Consider the following 17,084-nt stretch of genomic DNA (forward strand, 5'->3'; position numbering starts at 1 on the left):
ATGGGGCATGTTAATAATAAACACATAAAATTTATTACATTTTTAAAAAACAGACATAAAACTTCATCCCACCAGTGGATGAAGTTTCATTAATAATCTGCAGCCTGCTGGGGCTTCTGGCCTGCCCGCCAGCCTTAAGGTTGGACGGGCAGGGTGTTTAATAATGTTAATGAGCCTTAATTGGCCATTGACAGGTCGGCGGGCGGACAGCTGATTTTGCTGTCCGCCCGCCTTCGTGAATATTTAAATGAACCGGGATGACGTCAGGGGTTCCTCCCAACATCATCCCACGTCATTTTCCCCTCGGCGAGCGGGCCCCGCCCCCAAATCGCCGAGGGGAAAATCCTGGCCACTGTTTCTGAACTTCAGCTGATTCGGTGACACATTTCACCCCTCCTTTGAAAACAATCTAGTCTGATTTATTTAAAAATGCAAATATCCTTTTACACCTTACATTCTAAACTTACCCCATGTTTACCTCCTTAACATTTCAAACCTAGCTTTATCTTTTATTACATCAAAGCCTCCAGACCAGCTGTATTCAATCCAATTAAGTCTCTCACACACACACATACACACAGACACAGATACCACTATTTTCCAGTAGATTCCTGTAACATTATTATATCTTCCTGACATCCCTCTCTTTATTGAAAATTGAACCGTCATAATTTAAAAAGAGGGCTTCATTTTTATTAACCCATCTTATACTATCTCCTATACTTATCTATATACTTACATTACCAGGTGTATGCATTAACATAATATATATACAAATCCTTCGTATCAACAGAAATCATTTCAGTTCAGTGTCCAGGGTTTAAATATCCAATTTTCCCTTTAAGCTTCAACCCTTGGCAATGCATCTGCAATCAGATTTTCTCATCCCGCTACATGTATAATCTGTAGATTAAATGGTTGCGGTAATAAACTCTATCTGAATAGCCTTGCACTTCTGTCTCAAAATTTGTCCAGAAACTTTAAGGCATTGTGTTCTGTATAAACAATTGTTTCTGATGAATTGTTTGCAACTTAAATCTCAAAATACTGTAATACTTACACCAAACCCAAATTCTCCTTTTCGATCGTTGAATATCTTCTCTGTTGTGCATTCAACTTCCATGAAAAGGACCCTATTGATTTTTCAATTCCATTTTCATCATCTTTTAACAGTACAGCCTCAATGTTTATATCACTTGCCAACTTAAATTTCTGGCCGTAATTGGGTACTGCCAAAATTGGTGTTGTACTTAATACAATTTTCAAACTGTCAAATGCCTTCTGACACTCCTGTCTCCATTGAAAATTCTTGTTCTTTTTTAATAGTTCAGTTAGTGGAGCAATCAATTTGGTACAACTTTCTGGTAAAAGCACTCAGGCCCAGAAATCTCAAAACTTTTCGTTTTGTTGTAGTTATGGGGAAATCCACGAAGGCCTTGACTTTCACATCTTTAGGAGCCACCTTACCACGTCCAATGGTATGGCCTAGATACGTAACTTGCGGTTTTGCAAATTCACTTTTAGTCAAGTTCACCACCAAATTAGCTTCTTGTAATCGAGTAAACAATTCTTCTAGATGTTGTAAATGGTCCTCCCATGTCTAACTGAAAACAATCAAGTCGTCAATATAAACAGCACAATTGCTCAGACCAGCAATTACTTTTTGTTTGTCAATCTTCGAAATGTTGCAGGTGCATTTTTCATATCAATCGGCATGATTTTAAACTGATATAGTCCATCTGGTGTCACAAAAGCCAATATCTCCATTGCTCACTTGCCAATATTCTTTTAGCAAGTCAATCTTTGTGATTAATTTTGATTGTCCCACTTTCTCAGTACAATATTTCAACCATGGTTTAGAGTATGAATCCACTTTTGTCACCGCATTCACCTTTCGATAGTCCACACGCAGTCTTTGTGTTCCATTCAGTTTTGGTGCCAGCACAATCTTCAAACTCCAGTTACTGCAGCTAGACTCAATGATATCATTTTGAAGCATGAATTCGATTTCTTTCTGTACTAGTAATAATTTTGCCAAATTTAATCTATAAGGCTGTTGTCCTAGCGAAGATGAAACTTCTACAGACACATGTATAGCTAAATTTGTCCTCCACAACTTATCTCTATAAATATCTTTGTATGATCATAATAGCTTTCCTGGAAGGTAACTCAATATTCATTTAAACTGTCAAGTACCCCCTCATTATCCAATTACAGGAAAATCAATTTCAGAACCCTGCATTTCTACTTCTTCCTCATTATCTACAACCACTAACACCTCCTTTTGGTCCTCTTTCCTGTCAAAGTATTTTTTAAGCATATTTACATGACAAGCCCTCTACTTCTTTCTTCTATCTGGAGTATTTATTAAATAATTCACTTCACTCAGCTTCTTTTCAACCCTGTTAGGCCCACTTAATGAATTAAGGCCCATTTAATGAATCACCCATTACTGGTAACAGAACTAATACTTTCTCCCCAGCAACAAAACTAGGAGCTGTAGCTTTCCTTTTCATCACTTTTTGGTTGCATTTAGTGCCCATCCCTAACTGCCCTTATTTACAGGGAATTTAAGAGTTAACAACATTGTTGTGGGTCTGGAGTCCCAAACCAGGTCAGGGCAGCATATTTCCTTCCCTTGAGGGCATTAGTGAACCAGTTGGGTTTTTACAACAATTTACAATGGTTTTATGATCATTGACTTTTAATTCCAGATTTTTATTGAATTCAACTTCCACCATCTGCTATGGTAGGATTCAAACCCAGGTCCCCAGAGCATTACCCTGGATCTCTAGATTACTAGTCCAGCAACAATACCACTATGCCATCACCTCTCCATTTGCTATGATTGCTTTAAGTGTTCCCTAGCCCACTCACAGAGTCTGTCCAATCTCTCTCTGAAACTTGATACATAATCCAGGAGGATTGTTTCTGAACTTTGACCCACCAATTTCTCATGAATCAATTTCAGTGGTCCTCTTACCTCATGACCATAAACTAGTTTAAAAGGACTGAAACCAGTCAATGCATTAGAAGCGTCCCTAATAGCAAACAACAAGAATGGATTTCCCCTAACCCAGTCCTGTGGATAATCCTGACCAAACGCCTTCTTCATGGTTCTTAAAGTTTGATGCCATCTTTCCAAAGTCCCTTGTGATTCAGGATGGTAAATTGTTGTCTTCAACTTTTTTATTCCCAAACTGTTCATTACTTCCTTAAACAGCTATGACATGAAATTTGAACCCTGATCTCATTGTATTTCTTTAGGTAAATCATATCTTGTAAAATATTTAATTAACTTTTCTACAATTTTCTTTGTTGTAATATTTCTTAAAGATATTCCTTCAGGAAACCTGGTAGACACATCCATTATCATCAGTAAGTATTGATTTCCACTTTTAGTTTTAGGGAGGGGTCCTACACCATCAATCATGACCTTAGTAAAAGGTTCTTCAAATGCTGGAGTGGGAATTAAAGGTGCCGCTTAATCATTGCTTGTGGTTTCCCAATCACCTAACATGTGTGACATGTTCTATGGAATTTGACTACATCCCTATGTAATCCAGGCCAAAAAAAAAAATGTTTGTACCTTTGCCTGTGTTTTTCTAATTCCTAAATGTTCACCTATTGTAAGTTCATGAACTATCCTCAGAATCTCATTTCTATATGCAATAGGTGGTACAACCTGATGCAACTCCCTCCAGCTTTCATTTGCTGAAGCATGATAAGGCCTCCATTTTCTCATTAAAACATTGCCCTTAAGGTAATAACATTCTGGAATACATTTCGTCTCTGTTCCTGAGTAAGCTGTCTGATATAAATATTTTATTTGCAAATCCTTTTTCTGTAACTCTACTAACGTCCACTCACTAGTGGGTCAAGTATCACTTCCAACTTTAAATGCTGTGCTAAACCTTCAATTTTGTCTGCTTTCCTAGCTCCTGCAATTGTAATTTATCTGCCAATTCCATTAATTTAACTTTAGTTACCTTTTGTAAACCAACCAAAGTTATAACTTCAACTCCCAGACAAGTCTGAGCAACTGCCAAAGCCATATTGCAATCTTACCACTTAAAAAAAAACCTCACACCAACTCCGGAATTTGGAGTGTTTCCCATACTCGTAACCTTAAGATTCACCAACTCCAACCCAATCAAGGAATTTCAAATATATCCCAGATGAGCCCCCAATTATGTTATGGCACAGCCGATGGTAAATGCTAAACTGCTCAAATCCCAAAATGAAACTTGAAAGAACTTCCAAAACTTGTTTTGCAATTTGTATAAATTTCAAAATGCATGCCTTGAATTCAGTAGTACTAAGACCACCAAGTCTATAGGTTTCTTACAAAACTAAATTAAACATTCGTTAATAAGAGAAATGATTTTAAGTACATACATATGTCTATAAATTACTACTATAATATCTTCTAAAGCCTCCAATTAATCTGACTCCCAGTTACACCTCCATTAAGGCAACAGTAAAACACGCAGATTTTAAAAAACCCAGGCAAAGAAACATGATACTATGAACAATCCAATTCAAAGTGAGTTTCTTTAACTTCAGTTCTCTGTAGACAGCAGTTGAGGTTTAGATGCTGAAGGCATTCCACACTTGTCAGATCTTAAAATGCCTACCCTTATGCACAACCTTCTCTCTTTTATACATATTTTCCCCTTTGAATGCAAATTTCCATTGTTTCATTATGTCTTTGGACTTTATCTCCCTGATCATAAAAATTCATCATAGTACCAATTTCACCAGTAATCTTTGGGAAAAATAAACACACTGTTTCTGAACTTCAACTGGCTAGGTGACACATTTCAACCCTCCTTCGAAAACAAATTATTTTGATTTATTTAAAAATGCAAATGTGCCTTTATACCTTACATTCTAAACTTCCCCCATATTTACCTACTTAATGGGGAGGATCTTCCAGTCAGCGAGCAGGGGCAGGGCCTGCTCGCCAACACATAAAATGATACAGGATGTCGTCAGGTGGAACTCCCGACGTCACCCCGCATAATTTCCATTTTCAGGTCAGTGGGGGCGCAGCTGAGTCAGCTGCGCACCCGCCAACCCGTCAACAGCCTATTGAGGCCATTTAAAAAGTAATTAACCTCATTAATGGACCTGCCTATCCAACCTTAGGGTTGGCGGGCAGGACAGGAACCCTGGCAAGCATAAGAAAAAGCATGAAACCTCATCCATGGGGCGGGATGAGGTTTCATGAGTGTTTTTAAATATTTAATAAAGGCTTCAGTAAAAGTGATGGACATGTCCCAACTCATGTGACAGTGTCACATGAGGGGACGTGTCAGGGGAATGTTGCTATCATTTGCTTAACATTTTTAAATTTGGAGCCGATAGCCCTGAGGCAGCGCCTAGCCTCAGGGAGATGAGTGCGCTCTTTCACGCGCATGTGTGAAAGAGCGCACTCTCGGCTGAGGGAATCCCTCCTCGCCCGCACTGGGAGCGCAGTGGATATCACGCCAGTTAAGGCCCACCCACATAAAATGGTGGCGCGCCCCCGATTTGGGGCGCTGATCAGAGGCGCGCCTGCCCGTGCCCGCTCCCAATCTTGCACTTCCCCCACAGATGCTGCAGGACCTGCTGAGTTTCTCCAGCATTTTCTAATTAAGCAACAGCTTGACATGGTCATACCCACAGGTTCATACCTTTCAGCCAACAATCCAGACTCCTCCATCACCATCCCTGGGTATATCCCATTCCACTGTCAGATCAGACGCACCAGAGGTGGCAGCACGCTGGCAGTCAAAGGAGTTGCCCTGGGAGATCGCAACGTTGACTCCAGACCCTATGAAGTCTCATGCTACGTGGTCAAACATAGACATGGAAACCTCCTGCTGATTATTACCTACAGTCCTCCTTCAACTAATGAATCAGTGTTCCTCAATGTTGAACACCACTTTGAAGAAGCACTGAGGGTAGCAAGAGTTCAGGTTGCACTCTGGATGAGGCTTTTGAATGGCTTGGTAGCACCGTTATTGACACAGCTGGCCGAGTCCTGAAGTAGGTAAATATGGGGGAAGTTTAGAATGTAAGGTATAAAGGCACATTTGCATTTTTAAATAAATCAAAATAATTTGTTTTCGAAGGAGGGTTGAAATGTGTCACCTAGCCAGTTGAAGTTCAGAAACAGTGTGTTTATTTTTCCCAAAGATTACTGGTGAAATTGGTACTATGATGAATTTTTATGATCAGGGAGATAAAGCCCAAAGACATAATGAAACAATATGCCAGATTGAGCCTGCAGCTGGTAGTGAGAGAACCAACACAAAGAATAAACCTATTTGACCTCTTCCTTACCAATCTACCTGCTGCAAATGCATCTGTCCATGATGTGATTAGTAGGAACGGCCACCACACAGACCCTTTGGAGACGAAGTCACACTGAGGATACCGTCCCATCATGTTGTGCTGCATTACCATAATTCAGAATAGATCTAGCAGCTCAAAACTGGGCATCTATGAGGCATGTTCCATTATCAACAGCAGAATTGTTTACAACCACAATCTGTAAATTCATGGCTTGACATATCCCCCTCTACCACTGTGATCAAGCCAGGGGACCAATCTTGGTTTAATGAGTGATGAAGAGAACATGTCAGGATCAGCACCATGTATAATTAAAAATGTGGTGCCAACCTGGTGAAGCCACAACACAGGACCACATGCATGCCAAACAGCAGGAGCAGCATGCGACAGACAGAGCTAAGCGATCCCACAACCAATGGATAAGATCAAAGCTCTGCCATTCTGCAGCACCCAGTTATAAATGATGAGGATGATTAAACAACTAACCAGAGGAGGAGGCTCCACAAATATCCCCATCCTCAATGATAGGGGTGCCCAGTAGTGCAAAAGACAGGGCTGAAATGTTGCCAACCATCTTCAGCCAGAAAGAGTTATTGCGACTAGCACATGAAATCACTATCGCAGGACATGTAGGAATGTGGAAAAAACCCAAGGATCGATAAACAGGCATTTTACCTGGCCAAGACTTCATAAGAACATAGTGCAGTTTTGTGAAATATGTCAGGTAGTAGGTAAACCTGAACATGTAACCAAACCAGTACCTTTAATACCCTTACCAGTTTTTGAAGAACCATTCTGTTGGGCATTAGTAAATTGTGTAGGACTATTACCCAAAACGAAAGCAGGACATCAGTGTACCTTTACAATCGTGGATATGGCAACCCAATTTCCAGAAGCTATTCTTTTAAGGACAACTACAGCTAAGGTATAGTGGAAAAGTTAACTCAGTTTTCTACTTGTTATGGCTTACCAATTGAAATACAATCTGACCAAGGTTTTAGCTTCATGTGTAAAATTTTCCAGAACATAATCAGTAATTTGAATATCAAACAACTAAAGTCTGCTGCCTATCACCCACAGATACAGGGAGCTTTAGAGAGATACCATCAGATTCTCAAAACCATGATTAAGACCTATTGCCATGAATACCCAAAGGATTGGGACAAAGGATTTGATTTCTAAACTACAACTTGTAGGTTAGCCAGCTTATTAACTTGTTTTTAAAAATGAGTATTATATTTTCGACCAGAGATTCTCTGAGTGAATCTACTGGATTTAGTCCATTCGAATTGAGCTATGGTCCTGAAATAAAAGTTCCATTAAAAGTGAATAAGGAAAAGTTCCTAAAGTAGAAAGACAAATCCTCCATGTTGGATTACGTGACCATGTTTCCAAAAAGACTTACAGGAGCATGTAAAGTAACACGAGAACACTTAAAAATTTCCCAAGCCAAAACGAAAGAATGGACAGACAAACATTCTGCAACTAGAACATTCCAAGCAGGAGATGAAGTATTGGTGTTATTATCTTTTCAGGGTGAACCCCCGAAAGTGAAATTCAGTGGCCCCTATAAGATAGTTAGGAGAGTTAGTAAAGCGACTTATCTGATAGATACTTCTTAGCATAGGAAGAAGAAACGGTTATGTCACATTAACGTGTTGAAGCTATACCATTACAGAGAAGATGATAAGACAGAGCAAGTGTGCCAGGTAGTGGGAGTAGTGGAGGATGACAGAGATAGTAAAGGGCAAGGTAGAAGGAGAAGTAGACTGTGCCCAAAGTGAACCTCCTACAATTCGTCTAACCAATACAACAATACTGGGACAGTTAGACACTGTGTTCTCATATTTAAAGAAAGGACCAAGGAAAGATCTAATAAGGTTATTTAGGAAGTATAAGGGAATTTGTAGGGATACACCTGGATGTACTATGTTAGCTAAACATGATGTGGACTTAGGAGACTCAAAGCTGATAAAACAACATCATTATCGGAGGAGCCCAGAAAAACAAGGTCAGTTAGAAACAGGGATCCAATACATGCTGGACACTTCTAAACTACAACTTGTAGGTTAGCCAGTTTATTAACTTGTTTTTAAAAATGAGTTTTATAATAAATCAATGTATTCTTGTGTTTACTGAAAGAAGCTTGGTTAGAGTGTTTTTATGCTGGAAATAACAGTGTCAAAGCGTAAACAGCGTTCTGTAGGGAATGTTCCCGCCAAGACACCCTGGTCCACTCCTCCATCACCCTCAACACCTCATCCCCTTCCCATGGCACCTTCCCATGCAATCGCAGAATGTGTAACACCTGCCCCTTTATCTCCTCCCTCCTCACCATCCAAGCACCCAAACACTCCTTTCAGGTGAAGCAGTGCTTCACTTACAGCTCCTTCAATTTGGTCTACTGCATTCGCTGCTTCCAGTGTTGTCTCCTCCACACTGAGGAGACCAAATGCAGACTAGGTGACTGCTTTGTGGAACACCTTCGGTCTGTCTGCAAGCATAACCCAGACCTTCCTGTGGCTAGCCATTTCAACACACCATCCTGCTCTCATGCCTACATGTCCGTCCTTGGCCTGCTGCAATGTTCCAGTGAAGCCCAACGCAAACTGGATGTACAGCACCTCATCTTCCGATTAGGCACTTTACAGCCTTCTGGACTTAACATTGAGTTCAACAACTTCAGATCATGAACTCTCTCCTCTATCCTCACCCCTTTTTTAATCCCCTTTTTTCTACATTCATTTTTATTTTTTATCTACTTATTTTTATTTGTATTTATTTTTATGTATTTATTCATTATTTTATCCTTTTTTATTCACCCTTCTATCTTATTTTCTATCCTTTCTTTCCCCACCACCACCCTTCCCCTCTCCCCATCCCCTACAGGACCGTCTGTTACTTGTTCCATGTTGTTCTTTCACACAATGCTACCCTTGTTCTGCTATTATCACATTCTGCTTTCTTACCTTTATGCCACTATCAGCACCATTATTAGCCCTTGCCACTACCTTTAACACCTCCTTTGTCCTTTAGTCATGACATCTTTGTTAATCATTCCTTTGGCCCCACCTATCGCTGGCTTTCTATTCAGCTTCACCTGCCCCACCCCCCTCTTAAACAGTATAAGTTTCATCACATTTCCACTCCTGTTTAGCCCTGAAGAAGGGTCATACGGACCCGAAATGTTAACCCTGTTTCTTTCTCCACAGATGCTGCTAGACCTGCTGAGTTTTCCAGCATTTTCTGTTTTTATTTCAAAGGGTAAACAATTGGCCAGTTATGTGGGTGAATTAAACATTTAAACTATTGTTGCGACCTGTGGAGAAATTAGGCTAGAATTAACTGTGCACTCCGCCCATTACAGCCCATAACAGAAGAGACTGAATGCATAGTAGCTAAATTTGCCAATTACGCTAATATAGACTGGTAAGTAAGTTGTCAAGAGGAGGTAAATAGCCTACAAGGGGTGTAGATAGGTTAAGTGAGTGGGCAAAAAATTGCTAGATGGAGTATAATGTGGGAAAATGTGAACTTGTCTACTTTGTCAGGAAGAATAGAAAAGCAGTATACTATTTAAATGGAGAAAGACTGCAGAACTCGGTGGTACAGAGGGATCTGGGTGTCCTGGTACATGAATCACAAAAAGTTATTATGCAGGTATAGCTAGTGATCAGGAAGGCAAATGGAATGTTGGCATTTAATGCAAGAGGAATGGAATATAAAAGTAGGGAAGTTTACTGCAGCTGTACAGGGCCTTGGCAAGACCACATCTGGAATGCACAGCTGTGCACAGTTTTGATCTCCTATTTGAAAAAGGATATAATTGTGTTAGAAGCAGTTCAGAGAAGGTTCATGTGACTCATTCTTGGAATGATGCAAGGTTGAACAGGTTGAGCCTGTAACCATTGGAGTTTAGAAGAATGAAAGGTAATCTTATTGAAACATGAGATCCTAAGGGTACTTGATAGGGCAGATACCGAGAAAAAACTTCTTCGTGGAGAAGCTTAAGAATAAGACGTCTCCCTTTTAAGAAAGAGATGAGGATACATTTGTTTCTCTAGGGGGTTGTTGTCTGTGGAATTCACTTACCCAGAGAGCAGCAGAGGCTGGGTCATTGAATTTATTCAAGGTCAAGTTAGATAGTTTTTTGATCTACAAGGGAGTCAAGGGAGGCACACAGGAAAGTGGAGTTGAGACCACAATCAGATCAACCATCATCTTATCGAATAGCGGATCAGGCTTGAATGGTTGAATGGCCTACTTCTACTCCTAAGTCCTTTGTTCCTATGGGCAGGATTTTCCGGCCCCACCAGTGGCAGGTATCATCGTAGATGCCCGCTGATGGTGCGATTGGAAAATCTCGGCCCATGTTCCTATAATGAAGCAGTCCAAGTCATTTGTGCTGTACTAGTGCCAGGCAATGACTGTTTCCAACAAGGCGAGTCTAACCTGGCATTCAGTGGCATTGCCATTGTTGAATCCCGTATTGTCAACATCCTGGGGGTCAACGTCGATCAGTGACTTAACTGAGCACACAAATAATGCAGCTGTAAGAGTAGGTCAGAGGCTGGATATTCAGGACTCACGTCCTGACTCCCTGAAACCTGTCCAGCATTTACAAGGCAGAAGAGAGATGTCTGCTGGAATCCTCTCTACTTGCCTGGATGAGTGCAGCTTCAGCAGCCCCTCAATATACTCAACACAATCCAGGGAAAAACAGATCACTTGATTGGCACACCATCCACCACCTTAAACACTCATTTCTTCCACCACCAGTGCACTGTGACTGCAGTGTGTAGCAATGACAAAATGCACTGCAGTAACTCACCAAGTCTCCTTCAACAACATCTTCCAAATCCACAGCATTAACCATTTAAGATGACAAGGGCAGCAGGCACATGGAAACGCCACCTCCTGCAGGTTCACCTCCTCCAGGTTCCTCTCCAAGTCACTCACCATCTGGATATATTACGAGGATGTGCTTTTTTTAAAGATACAATTTCTAATATTTCTCTTTCTGGTTGGATTTGAAAAAAAACCGGAAACTTCCTGAGACAATCGAGATTGCCAAACAGCTACAGTATATAGCTTGTAAGTGGGGTGGAAAGAAAAGCTACTCAACTCCCTTGGGGAGCTCGAAATACCCCATCTCCTGTTGCCTTTAAATATCCTGAAACTTAGAAAATGTTTCTGAGATGAGACATCAAAATGTAATTACCTGTTCTAAGAGAATGACTGCAGCAGACGTGCACTAATAGAATTTCTCTGGAATATACAGCCAGCAGGGTACTTTAAGAGACTGTTACCAAGCAGAGAGGGATCAGAGATCAGAATGCTGTACTTAATGAGGCTGCAAAAGCTGTTTGCTCCTCTCTCTCTCTCTCTTTCGGAAGTATTGTACCTGGATTTGCAAAGTAACCACCCTGAGACAGAGAAATCTATCGCAAGCTGAGATCTTTTGGGAATAAAACGTGGAATTCTGCTCTGAATAACTACACCCAGGAAGACAGCTGAACAAAATGGCTGCAACGTTGAATCACTGCAATGAGACCAGCCAAAGAGCAGTGAACCATATACTTCTTTTGTTTTATCTTCTTCATGAACTGTAAAAAATACTAAGTCTATCCTCTTGTTCTGCCATCTGTACTGGTGTGTGTGTGGGCCTAAGCGAAGGTGTGTGACATGTGAATGGTGATTGCGATTTACCTAATTTTTTTTTAAATATGGGAAATAGTGTCAAAAAACTTGTTTTTTGTTTAACCTAAGAAAACCTGTTTAATTAATTCTGTACAATCTGAAAGCATACAAATTCACAAAAAGACCCTGTTATGGTCAGACCTGGAGTCATAGAATAGGGGAGTAATTTCAACCCTCCTCATGTGGTTGTAACGATATATTGATGTCCCTTTCACTGTCACTGAGCTAAAATCCTGAAACTCCTTTTCTAACAGCACTGTGATGGAGTGTAGCAGTTAAAGAAGTCTCACCACTGCCTTCTCATGGGCACTTGGGGATGGGCGATAAACACTGGCCTTGATGGCAACACTCACATCCTGTAAATGTATTTTAATAAAGCACTGGACAGTGACAGCATTTTAAACCTTAGGGGACAGATATCAGATAGCAAGGGCAGAGTAGAAAGTCTTCCTGCTGAGCCTGAGGCCACGATATGTCAGATACAGCTCACTAGCGGTACTGTTCCATGCCCTTTGCTCAGTGGCAGAATGAAAATTTGGCTCCACTCCCACATTTCCATTTTTTCATCCGAACAAAAGAGAATAATAAAACAAAATAGCCTAGATGCAGCAATGTTTGGTTTGCTTGAGTTGTACTATTCAGTTTAAATTTGATTAGGCCTTTAGTGCTGAGAAATCACCTTCAATCCCATCACTGGACTAGAGAAATTACTTGTACGTTAATGGCATTATGCTAACTATACTCACTAATTCATTTTATGCATTTCTATCATGTTCCACTTTCTAGCAGTATTACAAATAGAAACTGCCACAATGTTAAGACTATTTAGTTTTCTTTCCTCATGGCTCAATTGATAGGTTCGCTGTTCAGTATTGAACTAAACACACAGATCACGAAAGTCCTAGGTTTAATCCCTAATTTCTGAATTAGCAGATCTTGTAAGGAATAGTGCGAGCGACAGTTGGCTTCAGCATCCCTGGGGCAGGGGCAGGGAGGAGGGAAACAGTCAGGGTTCCTGTTTCTGAATGGTATCCAATGATTGTTCTGAGATGGGTCCTTTTGTCTTGGGCTCTAGGTGTGGGACTTGGTTGTTAGATAGACTGTAGACACACATTGGTATCTGCTTAATGCTTGTTTATTAGTACTACTTCTAAACAGGTTACTGAGTAGGCATGTTGCTCCTAGGCATGATTCCAATCTCTGCCCCTCGAGAGGGTCTAACACATGATTGACTGAAGTCAGTAGTCCATCATTATCTATGTCATACATTAGCATGTCCCATCTGCTAACACTTTATACTACACACTCCCCCAAGTATACTATCCTACTTTTTAACAATAACATGAAACTATGGCCGGGATTTTCTAACCCCGTTTGCAGCATGTGTGTTCAGTAGTGAGATGGGAGAATCTCGTGAGAAAGCCTGAGTCGTGTTTCCCAACAATGTAAATCCAGGATGCGATTGTCCTCCACACCACCCCCCCACCCCCCCCCCCCCCGCCCCCCCACCACCCCCCACCCCATCAATGGCAGGCCACGTTTCCTGCCATTGAACATCGGGAACTTAATCGTAATAAATTTGTATATAATTACTGTGGTCACATGCCGAATCAACCACCCACATCAAATTTAAATCCCACTTCAATGTGATTTCACGATGGCCTGAATTACAACTACCTTGAAAATGCGTGAACCTGGTGGCCTCAACTTTGAGGGGAATTCAGAGGTGAGCAGACACAACTTTGCCCAGCGCTTGCGATGATCCCAGCATCTCAGCAGATTCGGGGGGAGGGTACAGACAAGGCTCCACAGCGGCTTCTTTGCGGCTGGCTTGTGCAGTGGGGGGTAAAGGGGATAGTGCAAAGGGGTAAGGGTGAGAAGGCAACCTCAGAGCGAGGGTGACAGTGCAAAAGGGGAAGGGGCAGAAGGCAACCTCGTGGAAAGGGCGACAGTGCAAAGGGTTAAGGGTGAGAAGGCAACCTCATGGCAAGTGTGACAGTGCCAAGGTGTTCATGGCAACACCAACTGAAGTTTGAGCACAAACACATTGAAGGGGGGAGGTGGTGTGGCGGGGGCAAGAAAACAGCCAGGCTAACTAATGGCAAAACATGTCAAAGATGAGCACTCCACTGCAGCTGAGAGCACTTAGCTTCAACTCAATTGACATGCTTGGACTCAGCCTAGTCAAGCAATTGTTCCCACTCCAACAGCACTAATTCCTTACAGTGCCAATGATTGCTGCCCTAATGTTAACCCCTCGAACATACACTTCAAACTCGAATGAGTGCCATGGTGCTGCAGAATCATTGCACAACTGGGCAAGCCTGAGGATCCTGTTGGGAAAGGTGGCCATTGAACACTGATGGAGGGGTGCGCTCCTAGTCCCTTGCATTTGAAAAGTCACCCTCATGGTACAAGCAAACTGTTAAGCCTTGCAGTCCAGGTTAGGAAAATGCCTGTGCCTGAGATGAAAGTTCAGAATTCAGTCGAGTGGCCAAGGCTGCCACTACTTGGTCTTGTAGGACATGCGAGGTAACAGGTGACAACATCAGAGTGAAATGGAGACTGAGTGAGTCGCGAATTAGGTTCATGTGGAAATTCGATGTACGGAGGATAGAGGTGTATATATAGGAATTATTTGAGGTTAATTAAGTGAGTAATTAAGTTAAGTTAACTAAATAACATAAGTAACAATGGCAGGACAGGTGGTATGTTGCAGCTGTGAAATGGAGCATTTGGATGCCAAGGTGATCCATGACAAGCAGCTAGAGGAATTCTGGATCAGGATTAATCTGGAAGCCGGACTGTAGATACTGCGCAACATAAGGGAATGGGAGAACTGCCTGGACACATTGTTCCAGAAGACGGTCACACCTTTTAGAATAGGGTCTTTTGTTTTGGTCAGCAGTGGACGATGTGACCGTGAGTGAGGCAGGTAATGGGACTGAGCAGACAGTAGTGGAAGAGCCTCAGGCTTTGAAATTATCAATCAGGTTTGAGGTGCTCACAACCTGTGTGGATGAAAGCGAGGTGTGAAGGGTGGATGAGCAGGCTGGCCATGGCACCATGAAACAGGAAGCCATTCAAGCGAGGGTAGCAAACAGAAGTATATTGGTAGTAGGAGATAGTATAGTGAAGGGGATTGACACTGTTCTCTGCAGCAAAGAGTGGGAGTCCAGGAGGCTGCCTGGTGCAAGGGTTTGGAACATCTGCTCAGGGCTGGAGAGGAACCTGCAGTGGGAGGGGGAGGATCCAGTCATTGTGGTCCATGTAGGTACCAATGACATAGGCAGGACAAGGAAGGAGGTTCTGCATAGTCAGTATGAGGAGCTAGGTGCCAAATTAAGAAGCAGAATCTCAAACGTAATAATCTCTGGATTATTACCTAAACCACATGCAAATTGGCATAGGGCAAATAAAGTTAGAGAGATGAATGCATGACGCAAAACTGGAGTGGGACAAGTGGGTTCTAGGTTATGGGGCATTGGTATCAGTACTGGGGAAAGTGGGGGCTGTACCATTGGAATGGTCTACACCTGAATTGTGCTGGGGCAAGTGTTCTTGCGAATCGCATAACTAGGGAAGTAGAGAGGGCTTTAAACTAAGCAAGAGGTTTGAGAGATCAAGCTTGGGTACATGTGGCAAATCAAGAGGTAGATTTAAGGCAGGAGACCATAATAGTAACATGGGAAATTAGGGCCATAGAATAGCAGGAAGGGACAGAGAGATAAAGCTTAAGAATACATCAATAATCAAGACAAGATGTTAAAAAGATAACAAAAAGACAAAACTAACGTCTCTATATCTGAATGCATATTGCATTCATAACAAAATAAATGAATTGATAGTGCACATTGAAGTAAATAAATATGATCTGATAGCCATTACGAGACATGGCTGCAGGAAGACAAGGATTGGTGTATGTGATATTCTGAATATTCTGATATTTTTATAATTGAATATTGAGGGGTATATGATATTCAAGAAGAATAGGAAGCTAGGTAAAGGTTGAAGGGTAGCACTGCTGATCAAGGATGGCATTGGTGCAATAGTTAAGAGGTGACCTTGGTTCAGAAGATCAGGATATAGAATTGGTTTGAGTGGAGATGAGGAATAGTAGGAGAAAGAAATCACTAGCAGGAGTAGTCTACAGGCCCCTAACAGTAACCATAACGTAGGATAAAGTATATTATTGGGTACTTGTGATAAAGGGACAGCAATAATCATGGGTGATTTTAATCTGCATATAAACTGGAAAGATCAGATCGGCAGTAGCAGCGTGGATGAGGAGTTCATAGAACCCTTTCAAGATAGTATTTAGAGCAGCACATTCTGGAACTGTCCAGGTTATATTAAACTTGGTATTGTGTAATGTGACAGGGTTAATTAATGACCGGAGAGTAAAGGCACCCCTAGGTGGCAGTGACCACAAAATGATTGAATTTTACATCCAGTTTGAAAGGGAGAGAGTGGGTCTAAGACTAGTATTTTAAACATAAATAAGGGCAACTATGTTGGCATGAAAGCTGAGCTAGCTGAAGTGAACTGGGATACCAGGTTAGGGGATAGATCAATAGAGAAGCAGTGGCAGATATTTAAGGAAAGCATCAAACTTAAGGAAAAAGCATGTAACTGTGCAAAGATGAGTGGTAAGTCAGCTGAGTGGTCAGAATATAAAGAACGGCATAGGATGACTGAAGGGTTAATCAGGAGAAAGAAATTAGAGTATGAGAGGAATCTAGCTATAAATATAAAGGCGGATAGCAAGAGTTTCTACAGGTATTTAAAAAGGATAAGAGTAAGTAAAGTGAATGTTGGTCCTCTAGCGAGTGACAGTGGGGAGTTAATAGCAGATAATAAGGAAATGGCAGATTAAATGATCAAATATATTCTGTGTTCACTATAGAGGATACAAAGAGCATTCCAGTAATACCTCTAAATCTGCAGGTGCAAGGGAGAAAGGAACTTGGTGAAATTACAATCAGCGGTACTGGACAAACTGATGGCAATGCGGGCTGACAAGTCTCTGGGTTCTGATGAACTTC

Source organism: Carcharodon carcharias, chromosome 15 (genome assembly GCF_017639515.1).
Source record: "Carcharodon carcharias isolate sCarCar2 chromosome 15, sCarCar2.pri, whole genome shotgun sequence".
Taxonomy (NCBI): domain Eukaryota; kingdom Metazoa; phylum Chordata; class Chondrichthyes; order Lamniformes; family Lamnidae; genus Carcharodon; species Carcharodon carcharias.